This window comes from Anas platyrhynchos, chromosome 33 (assembly GCF_047663525.1).
Source record: "Anas platyrhynchos isolate ZD024472 breed Pekin duck chromosome 33, IASCAAS_PekinDuck_T2T, whole genome shotgun sequence".
Lineage (NCBI taxonomy): Eukaryota > Metazoa > Chordata > Aves > Anseriformes > Anatidae > Anas > Anas platyrhynchos.
This window is the reverse complement of record NC_092618.1, coordinates 7,781,711-7,791,187: the sequence shown is the minus strand read 5'-3', so window position 1 is coordinate 7,791,187 and position 9,477 is coordinate 7,781,711. Positions and strand designations below refer to the sequence as shown.

Sequence of the window (9,477 nt, the reverse complement as noted above, 5' to 3'; positions counted from 1 at the left end):
AAGGGGGTAAGGGGGGGGGCGACGTCAGGGGGAGGGTCCTCGGAATTGGGGGGGCACCCCCGAAACGGGGGAGCCCCTATATAGGAGGGGAACCCCAAAATAGGGGGGGGTATTGCCCCAAAATAGGCGGGATGCACCCAAAAGGGGAGGGGCGTAACCCCACAAATAGGGGGGGCATCCCCAAATTGAGGGGGCACCCTGAAAAATGGGGACATCCCCAAAATGGGAGGGGTGAGTCCCCCAAATGGGGGCCATTCCCAAATTAGGGGGGGTGAGTCCCCAAAATGGGGGGCATCCCATAAATGGGGGAGCCCCAAAACAGGGGTGGCATCCCCAAAATGGGGGGGCATCCCCAACATTGGGGAACCGCTAAATACAGGGGGGAGCCCCTGAGTAGGGGGGGGAGTCCCTAAACGGAGGGAGCCCCCAAATGGGGGGGGGCCCCATTGCTGTGCCCCCCCCGCGGCCGCACTGACCTGCTGCTGAGCCCTGGGGCCCCGTGGTCTGGCCGGTCCCGTGGGGGCAGAGGGCTCGGTGCTCGGCTTGGGGGGGGGGACAGAGGTGTCACCCCCCCTGCACCTTGGCACCATCCTGACCCCATCCCCAGCCCATCCCTGTCCCATCCACACCCCGATCCCAATCCCATCCCATCCCAGTCCTAATCCCTGGCAATACCCACCCCAATCCCAATCCCTTTACAATCCCATCCCCATCCCCATCCCAAATCCCATCACCACCCCAAACCCATCCCAATCCCTTCCCACCCCAATCCCAGTCCCATCCTCATCCCATCCCCATCCCATCCCCATTCCATCCCAGTCCCAATCCCAATCTATCTCAATCCCATCACCAACCCCATCCCAATTCCATCTCCACCCCCCAATCCTATCCCAATCCCATCCCAATCCTAATCCTATCTCCATCCCAATCCCATCCCATCCCAGTCCCAATTGCAACTCCAATCCCATCGCCATCCCATCCCATCCCAAATCGCATCCCATCCCACTCCACTCCAATCCCAATCCCATCCCATCCCATCCCAGTCCTATCCCCATCCCTTCCCATCCCAGTCCCAATCCCCATCCCCATCCCCATCCCCATCCCCATCCCCATCCCCATCCCCATCCCCATCCCCATCCCCATCCCCATCCCTATCCCCGTCCCCATCCCCAATCCCAATCCCCATCCCCAATCCCACTCCCACCCCAATCCCTTCCCACCCCACGCCATCCCCAATCCCCTCCCCCCCCCATAGCGTCCCCATGTCCCCACCGGTTCCAGGCGTGGGGCACGGCCTCGGGGGGGGGCAGCGGACCCCCCAGGCGCCCCCCACGCTGCAGCAGCACTGCTGCCGGCTGACGTTGGGCGCCAGCACCCCGCAGGCGGGGCTGAAGCACGCCGCCAAGCCCGGGGGGGCTTCCACGGCTCCGGGGGGGGCCGGAGGAGTGGGGTCGCTGGGGGGGGTCCCCCGCACGTCCCCGTCACCGGATCGAACTCGTGCCCCCCGTCGGGGCAGAGGCAGAGGAAGGAGCCGTCCACGTTCTCGCAGCGCGCCGCCCCGCACACCCCCGGCAGCGTCGCGCACTCGTCCACGTCTGGGGGGAAACACGAAGGGGGGGGGCTCAGTGTCACTCTGGGTGTCCCCCCCCTGCTGTCCCCGCTGTCCCCGTACCCTGGCAGTGGTGGCCGTGCCGGGCGGCCTCGTAGCCCTGGTGGCAGGCGCACTGGAAGGAGCCGGGGAGGTTGTGGCAGGCGGCGTGGGGGCCGCAGCGGGACCCCCCCTCGGCGCACTCGTCCTCGTCTGCAAGCGGGGAGGTGACGTTTTTTTGGGGGGAGGGGGCGGTGGGGACATTGGGGGGGGAGCGTGGAGCCGTCCCCCAAAAGCTCAGCCCCATGGGGGGGTCCCACTGTCCCCCGATGGTCCCTGCTCTCCGTCTCCATCCTGACCCCATGGAGAAGCCCCCCTGCACCTCGACCCCATTGGCTTGTCCCCAGTGGCCCCATTGGCTTGTCCCAATGTCCCCCATCGTTTTGTCCCCATTATCTCCCGTGGTGTTGTCCCTGATGTCCCCTGCTGCCCATCCCCATCCTGACCCCATAGAGAAGTCCCCCTGCACCTCGACCCCATTGGCTTGTCCCCAGCATCCCCGTTGTTTTTTCCATGTCCCCATAGCTTTGTCCCTATTGTGCCCCATTGGCTTGTCCCTGATGTCCCCCATGCCATGGCCCCTCAGGGTCCCCTCAGCCTCTCCGTACCCCCATCCCCATCCCCGTGCCCCAGTCCCTGTCCCCATGGCCCCATCCCCGTCCCCATGGCCCCATCCCCGTCCCCATGGCCCTGTCCCCATCCCCATGGCCCCATCCCCATCCCCATGGCCCCATCCCCGTTCCCATGGCCCCATCCCCATCCCCATGGCCCCATCCCCATCCCCATGGCCTCATCCCGTCCCCATGGCCCCATCCCCATCCCCATGGCCCCGTCCCCATCCCCATGGCTTCATCCCCGTCCCCATGGCCCCATCCCCATCCCCATGGCCCTGTCCCCGTCCCTATGGCCCCGTACCCTCACACCCCCCGCCGTCCCGGGGCCGGTAGCCGGGCTGGCAGGGGGGCACGCAGCGGTAGGATCCGGGCAGGTTCTCGCAGCGCTCGGCCCCACACAACTCGGCCCCATGCTCCTGGCACTCGTCCACATCTGCGGGGACACCGGGGGGACCCCAAGCATGGGGGGGGGACAAGGTGGGGTGGGGGATGATGGGGACCACGGCCCCGGGCAGGATGAGCCCCGTGCGCATCACAGCCCTGTGTGCGGGTTCCCATCCCTGTCCCAGTCCCCATCCTCGTCCCGTTCTGGTCCCTGGACCTGTCTCCATTCCCATCCCATCCCCAACCCCATCCCAATCTCACCCTAATCCCATCCCAATCCCACCCCCTATTTTCATCCATTATTGGTCTCCATCTCCATCCCCATCCCAATCCTGTTCCAATCCCACCCCCATCCCCATTCCAAACCCATTCCATCCCCATCCCAGTCCCAGTCCCAGTCCCAGTCCCAGTCCCAGTCTCAGTCCCAGTCTCAGTCCCAGTCGCAGTCGCAGTCCCAGTCCCAGTCCCAGTCCCAGTCTCAGTCCCAGTCCCAGTCCCAGTCCCAGTCCCAGTCCCTATTTTCATCCATTATTAGTCTCCATTTCCATCCCCACCCCAATCCCATCCCCATCCCATCCCATCCCATCCCAACCCATCCCATCCCCACCCCAATCCCCTCCCATCCCCCTCCCATCCCCATCCCAATCTCACCCCAATCCCATCCCCTCCCATCCCCACCCCAATCCCCTCCCATCCCCTCCCATCCCCATCCCCATCCCAGTCCCAGTCCCAGTCCCAGTCCCAGTCCCAGTCCCAGTCCCAGTCCCAGTCCCTATTTTCATCCATTATTAGTCTCCATTTCCATCCCCACCCCAATCCCAATCCCATCCCCATCCCATCCCCATCCCATCCCCATCCCAATCCCACCCCAATCCCATCCCCTCCCATCCCCATCCCATCCCCATCCCATCCCCACCCCAATCCCACCCCAATCCCACCCCCTCCCATCCCCATCCTAGTCCCAGTCCCTAAACCCATCCACTATCGGTCTCTATCTCCATCCCCACCCCAATCCCAACCCCAACCCCAATCCCAATCCCCATCCCCATCCCATCCCCACCCCAATCTCCTCCCATCCCCATCCCCATCCCATCCCAATCCCATCCCAATCCCATCCCAATCCCCTCCCATCCCCACCCCAATCCCCTCCCATCCCCCTCCCAATCCCACCCCAATCCCATCCCCTCCCATCCCCATCCTAGTCCCAGTCCCTAAACCCATCCACTATTGGTCTCTATCTCCATCCCCAACCCCAACCCCAACCCCAACCCCAACCCCAACCCCAATCCCAATCCCAATCCCAATCCCAATCCCAATCCCAACCCCAACCCCAACCCCAACCCCAATCCCAATCCCAATCCCAATCCCAATCCCAACCCCAACCCCAACCCCAACCCCAACCCCAATCCCAATCCCAATCCCAATCCCAATCCCCGCTCACCCTCACACCCCCCGCCGTCCCGGGGCCGGTAGCCGTGCTGGCAGGCGGGCACGCAGCGGTAGGATCCGGGCAAGTTCTCGCAGCGCTCAGCCCCACACAACTCGGCCCCGTGCTCCTGGCACTCGTCCACATCTGCGGGGACAGGGCCACCCTCGCCGCCAGCCCCAGGGTGGGGGGCACCCAAAATCCCCCCCCCCCCAACCCCCCAGCCCCTCACCGTGGCACTGGGCCCGCTCGGCGTCGGTGCGGAAGCCGGCGGGGCAGTGGCACTCGAAGGCGCCGTCGGTGTTGGCGCAGCGGCCGCCCCGGCACACGTCCCCGCGCTGGCACTCGTCCACGTCTGGGGGGGGACACGGGGTGAGGACGGGGGGGACATGGGCACGGGGTGGACGTGGGTACAGGGGGGGGACACGGGGGCAGGGGGGATACGGGGAAAGAGGGGGACACAAGGGGCTGGTGGCACCCCGTGGTACCCGGATGCGTGGGTGGGTGGTGGAGGGGTGGGGTGGGATGGGATGGGACTGGGGTGGGATTGGGATTGGGATGGAAATGGGGATGGGGTGGAAAAGGGATGGGATGGGATTGGGGTGGGATTGGGATTGGGGTGGAAAAAGGGTAGGATGGGGATGGGATTGGGGTGGGATGGGGATGGGATTGGGATGGGGATGGGGACTGGGGTGGGAATGGGGATGGGATGGAGACAGAGATGGGATGGGGGTTGGGATTGGGGTGGGATGGGATGGGGACAGGGAGAGACATTGGGATGGGATAGGATGGGGATGGGATTGGGATGGGGATAGGATTGGGATTGGATGGGGACATGGATAGGCACGGGGATGGGACTGAGTAGATTAACTGGGACTAAAAAACCGCAACTGGAATAGAAACCACAATGAGAATGGGGACTGCAATGGGACCGGGATGGGTATGGGGACGGGGACAGGGACAGGGACAGGGACAGGGACCGGGACCATGCCGGGCTCTGACCAACGCATGCGGTGCCCTCGGGGGTGCTGGCATAGCCCTGGGCGCAGAGGCAGCTGTAGGAGCCCTCGGTGTTGAGGCACTCGCCGTGGGGGAAGCAGAAGTCGCCCTCCAGGCACTCGTTGACATCTGTGGGCAGATGGGGGCCGTGGGGGGGCCGTCGGGTGTGGGGGGGACACGGCACCATCCCCACGCCGCCCCCACCACTCACCCGCGCATGGCGCGCCGCCGGCACCCACCCGGTATCCGCGCCGGCACTGGCAGTGGAAGGAGCCCTCGGTGTTACTGCAGCGGCCGTGGGGACCGCAGGGCGAGCCCGTGGCGCACTCGTCCACGTCTAGGGGGTGGCACAATTAAGGGTTGGCCCCCCCCTCGGGGGGACAGGGGGGACGTGGGGGGACGCGGGTACCTGCGCAGCGCCCATGGTGCAGCTCGAAGCCGTCGCGGCACGGCCGGCACTGGAAGGAGCCCGGCGTGTTGGCGCACTCCTGGCCGGGGCAGGCCAGGTGGTTCTCGCACTCGTCGATGTCTGCGCGGCACGGAGAGGGGGCGGCGGTGGTGGCACCGCGGGGAGGGCGTGGGTGGTGGCACCACGGACGGGGACACCACGCATGGGGACACCACAGATGGGGACACCACGTATTGGGAGGTTATGGATGGGTTCACCATGGATGGGGACTCCATGGATGGGGACACCACGCATGGGGACACCACGCATGGGGACACCACGTATTGGGAGGTTATGGATGGGTTCACCATGGATGTTTAACCCCGTGGCTGGCAACACTATGGCATGGTGACCCCATGGCTGCTGACCCAATGGATGGTGACCCCATGAACGATGACCCCATGGGTGTTGAACACGCAGATGGTGTCCCCATACCCTTGGTGTCCCCATACCCTTGGTGTCCCCACACCCCGGTGTCCCCACACCCAGTGTCCCCACAGCCCGGTGTCCCCACACCCCCGTGTCCCCGCTCACCCTGGCACTGTCCCGTGGGCGTGCTGGCCTGGTAGCCGGCCGGGCAGACGCAGCGGTAGCCACCGGGCAAGTTCTCGCAGCGGCTCTGGGCGCAGGGCGAGGGGCTCTGGGCGCATTCATCCACATCTACGGGGACACGGCCACCTCAGCCCCATCCCCGTTGTCCCCATTGTCCCCCTCTGTCCCCCCCCCGTCCCTGCTGACCTTGGCAGTCGGTGCCGCCGGGGCCGGGCCGGTAGCCGGGGCCGCAGACGCAGCGGAAGCTCCCCACCGTGTTCTCGCAGCGGCCGGGGGCGCAGGGCCGGGGGCTGCGCCGGCACTCGTCCACGTCTGGGCAGGCGGGGGGACGGACGGCAATGGGGACAGACGGACGGACAGGAGCGGGGACGGATGGAGAGGTGGGTGGGAGGGAAGGGGGAGAGGGGAGTGGGGAGGTGGGTGCGCGGGGAAATGGGGGCACGGGGAGGTGGGGGCATGGAGAGATGGGTGGGTGCGTGGGGAAACGGGTGCATGGGGAAATGGGGGCAGGGGGAAATTGGGGCTTGGAGAGGTGGGTGCACGGGGAGGTGGGTGCACAAGGAAGTGGATAGATGGGGAAATGGGTGCACGGAGAAATGGGTGGGTACATGAGGAGGTGGGCGCATGGGGAAATGGGTGCAGAAGGAAATGGGTGCGTGAGGAAATGGGTGCATGAGGAAATGGGTGGCTGCACGGGGAAATAGGTGCACGGGGAAACGGGTGAGTGCATGGGGAGGTGGGTGCATGGGGAAACAGGTGCACAGGGAGGTGGGTGCACAGGGAAATGGGCGCACGGGGAAATGAGTGCAGGGGGAGGTGGGTGCATGGGGACATGGGTGCCCAGGGAGGGGCCGGGCGCCGCTCACCGATGCAGTGGGTGCCCTGGGTGCTGAGCCAGAAGCCGGGGTGGCACAGGCAGGTGTAGCCGCCCTGGCGCGGGACGCAGCGCCCGGGGCCGCAGATCCGCGGGTTCCGCTCGCACACGCTGCCGGCGGCTGCAAGCGGGCACACGTGAGTAACACATGTGTGTGCAAACGGGCAGGCGTGCAGCTGTGCACACCTGTGCAAACATGCACGCATGCACACTGTGCACGTGTGTGCAATCAAGCATGCATGCAACTGTGGACATGTGTGCAAATAGGCATACAGGACACATGCACACGTGTAGGCGTGTGTAAGTAGGCATTGTGCACACGTGTGTAAGCAGGCATGCATGTAGCCGTGCACACGTGTGCAAATAGTCATGCATGCAAACCGTGCACACGTGCACAATATATTTAGCTGTGCATGCATGAGATGCACACGTGCTACTGCAGCTGCATGCAGCTGGGCAAGCCTGCAATGGTGTGCACACATGTAACACGCACGTGTGTAACTGTGCACGCCTATAACTGTGCACAAATGAGACTGAATAAATGCAAATTGCACACGTAACTGCTTGCACATGTAACTGAGCACACGTGCACATGCAACTGCACACATGCAGCCATGCAAGCATGCAACCATGCACAAGTGCACAGCCACATGCACACACGTGTGACCTTGCACGCCTGTGCTGAGATGTGTATGTGCAACGGCGCAGAGCGTAACCACACGTGCAAAAAATAAAATAAAATGCACGCACACAGCTGCACACAGTGCAACCCTGCGCACATCTGCAACCATGCATGCGTGCAACGGTGCACACACGTGTGCAGCCGTGCACAAGTGCCCCAGCCCTACCTGGTGCTGTGCAGCCGTGCACAAGTGCCCCAGCCCTACCTGGTGCCGGACCCTCCGGGCCGGGTGGCGTGGGGAGGGGTCCCAGCAGCCCCAGGGTGGGTCGAGGCACGATGACAACCTCGGGGGCTGGTGGTGGCACCTCGGGGATGCGCGGTGGCACCTCGGGGACGCGTTGTGGCACCTCGGGGACGTCTGGTGGCACCTCGGGGACACGTTGTGGCGCCTCAGGGACCCGCTGTGGAACCTTGGGGACATGTGGCACCTCAGGGACATGCGGTGGTGCCTCAGGGACACGTGGTGGCACATCAGGGACATGTGGTGACACCTCGGGGACACGTGGTGGTACCTCGGGGATGCGTTGTGGCACCTCGGGGACACGTGGTGGCACATCGGGGACCCGTGGTGGCACCTCGGGGACACGCGGTGGCACGTGTGGGACGCGTGGTGGCACCTCAGGGACGCGTTGTGGCACCTTGGGGACCCGCGGTGGCACCTCGGGGACAGGCGGTGACCTGCTGGGGGGCGGCCGACCGGGGCGCCAGCGAGCTGTGGGGCAGAGCAATGGGGTGAGGGGGGGTCCTGGCAGCCGGGGGGGGTGGGGGGGGACAAAGCGGGGGGGACAAGGGGCTCACGGGCGGCGGTCCCAGCTGGGGAGGGGACACGGGGACGCCCCAGGGGGACACGGGGCAGGTCCTGGCCCAGGTAGCGGGTGTTGTAGTGCAGGTCGGAGGCCGAGTAGTGGTAGCCGGGGCCGGCGGGGCAGATCTCCTTGAACCCCTCTGCAATTGAAGGGGGGGGAGGGGGTGTCAAAATGGACCCCCCCCCAAAAAAAATTACCCCCCTCCCCCAAAAAAAACCCCCCTCCAAAGGGTGAGCCCGTGGCTTTGGGTGCAAATCCCATGAAACGGAGGCTCCCCAAAGGGTTTTTGTTTTTTTTGGGGGGGGTCCGCCCTAAAGGGTTTTTTTTGGGGGGATCCCAAGGGGTTGGGGGGGTCCCGGGGGGGCTCACCGGAGCCGAAGGGGGGGCAGCGCTGGCACGCCGGCCCCCAGGCCTTGCCCACGCGGCTGCAGCAGCAGATCTGGCGGGTGATGTTGCGCAGGGTGGGCAGCGCGCAGCGCCCCTCCCGCAGCACCCGGTAACATGGCCCCCGCGCCTCCGAGATCACCTGGTGGGCTGGGGGGGGGGGGGGGCGGGGGGGTGGTACCGGTCACCCTAATCCCAATCCCAATCCCAATCCCAGTCCTAGTCCTGGTCCTAACCCCAATCCCAATCCCAACCCCAATTCCAATCCCAACCCCAATTCCAATCCCAATCCCAGTCCTAGTCCTGGTCCTAACCCCAATCCCAATCCCAACCCCAATTCCAATCCCAACCCCAAAACCCCAATCCCAATCCCAATCCCAATCCCAATCCCAATCCCAGTCCTAGTCCTGGTCCTAACCCCAATCCCATTTCATCCTGTTCCCATCCCAATCCCACCTCATCCTACTCCATCCCCATCCCACCCCAATCCTTTCCCCTTCCTCTTCCCTTCCCTATCCCCTCCCAATCCCAATCCCAATCCCAATCCCAATCCCAATCCCTATTCCATTTCAGACCACCCCCATCCCCATCCCATCCCCATCCCCTCCCAATCCCAACTCCAACTCCAATCCCAACCCCTACTCCCTCCTCACCCCATCC

At 64.9% G+C, this 9,477-nt stretch overlaps 1 long non-coding RNA gene across 1 annotated transcript; it reads right to left on the bottom strand.

The window, feature by feature from the left end:
- Positions 1–476: 476 nt before the first annotated feature.
- Positions 477–1,882, bottom strand: LOC140000378 (uncharacterized). Its single transcript, XR_011805523.1, has 3 exons — positions 1,673–1,882; positions 1,273–1,595; positions 477–542 (listed from the first exon to the last, which is right to left on the bottom strand). It is a non-coding gene; the product is annotated as an uncharacterized lncRNA (long non-coding RNA).
- Positions 1,883–9,477: the final 7,595 nt, after the last annotated feature.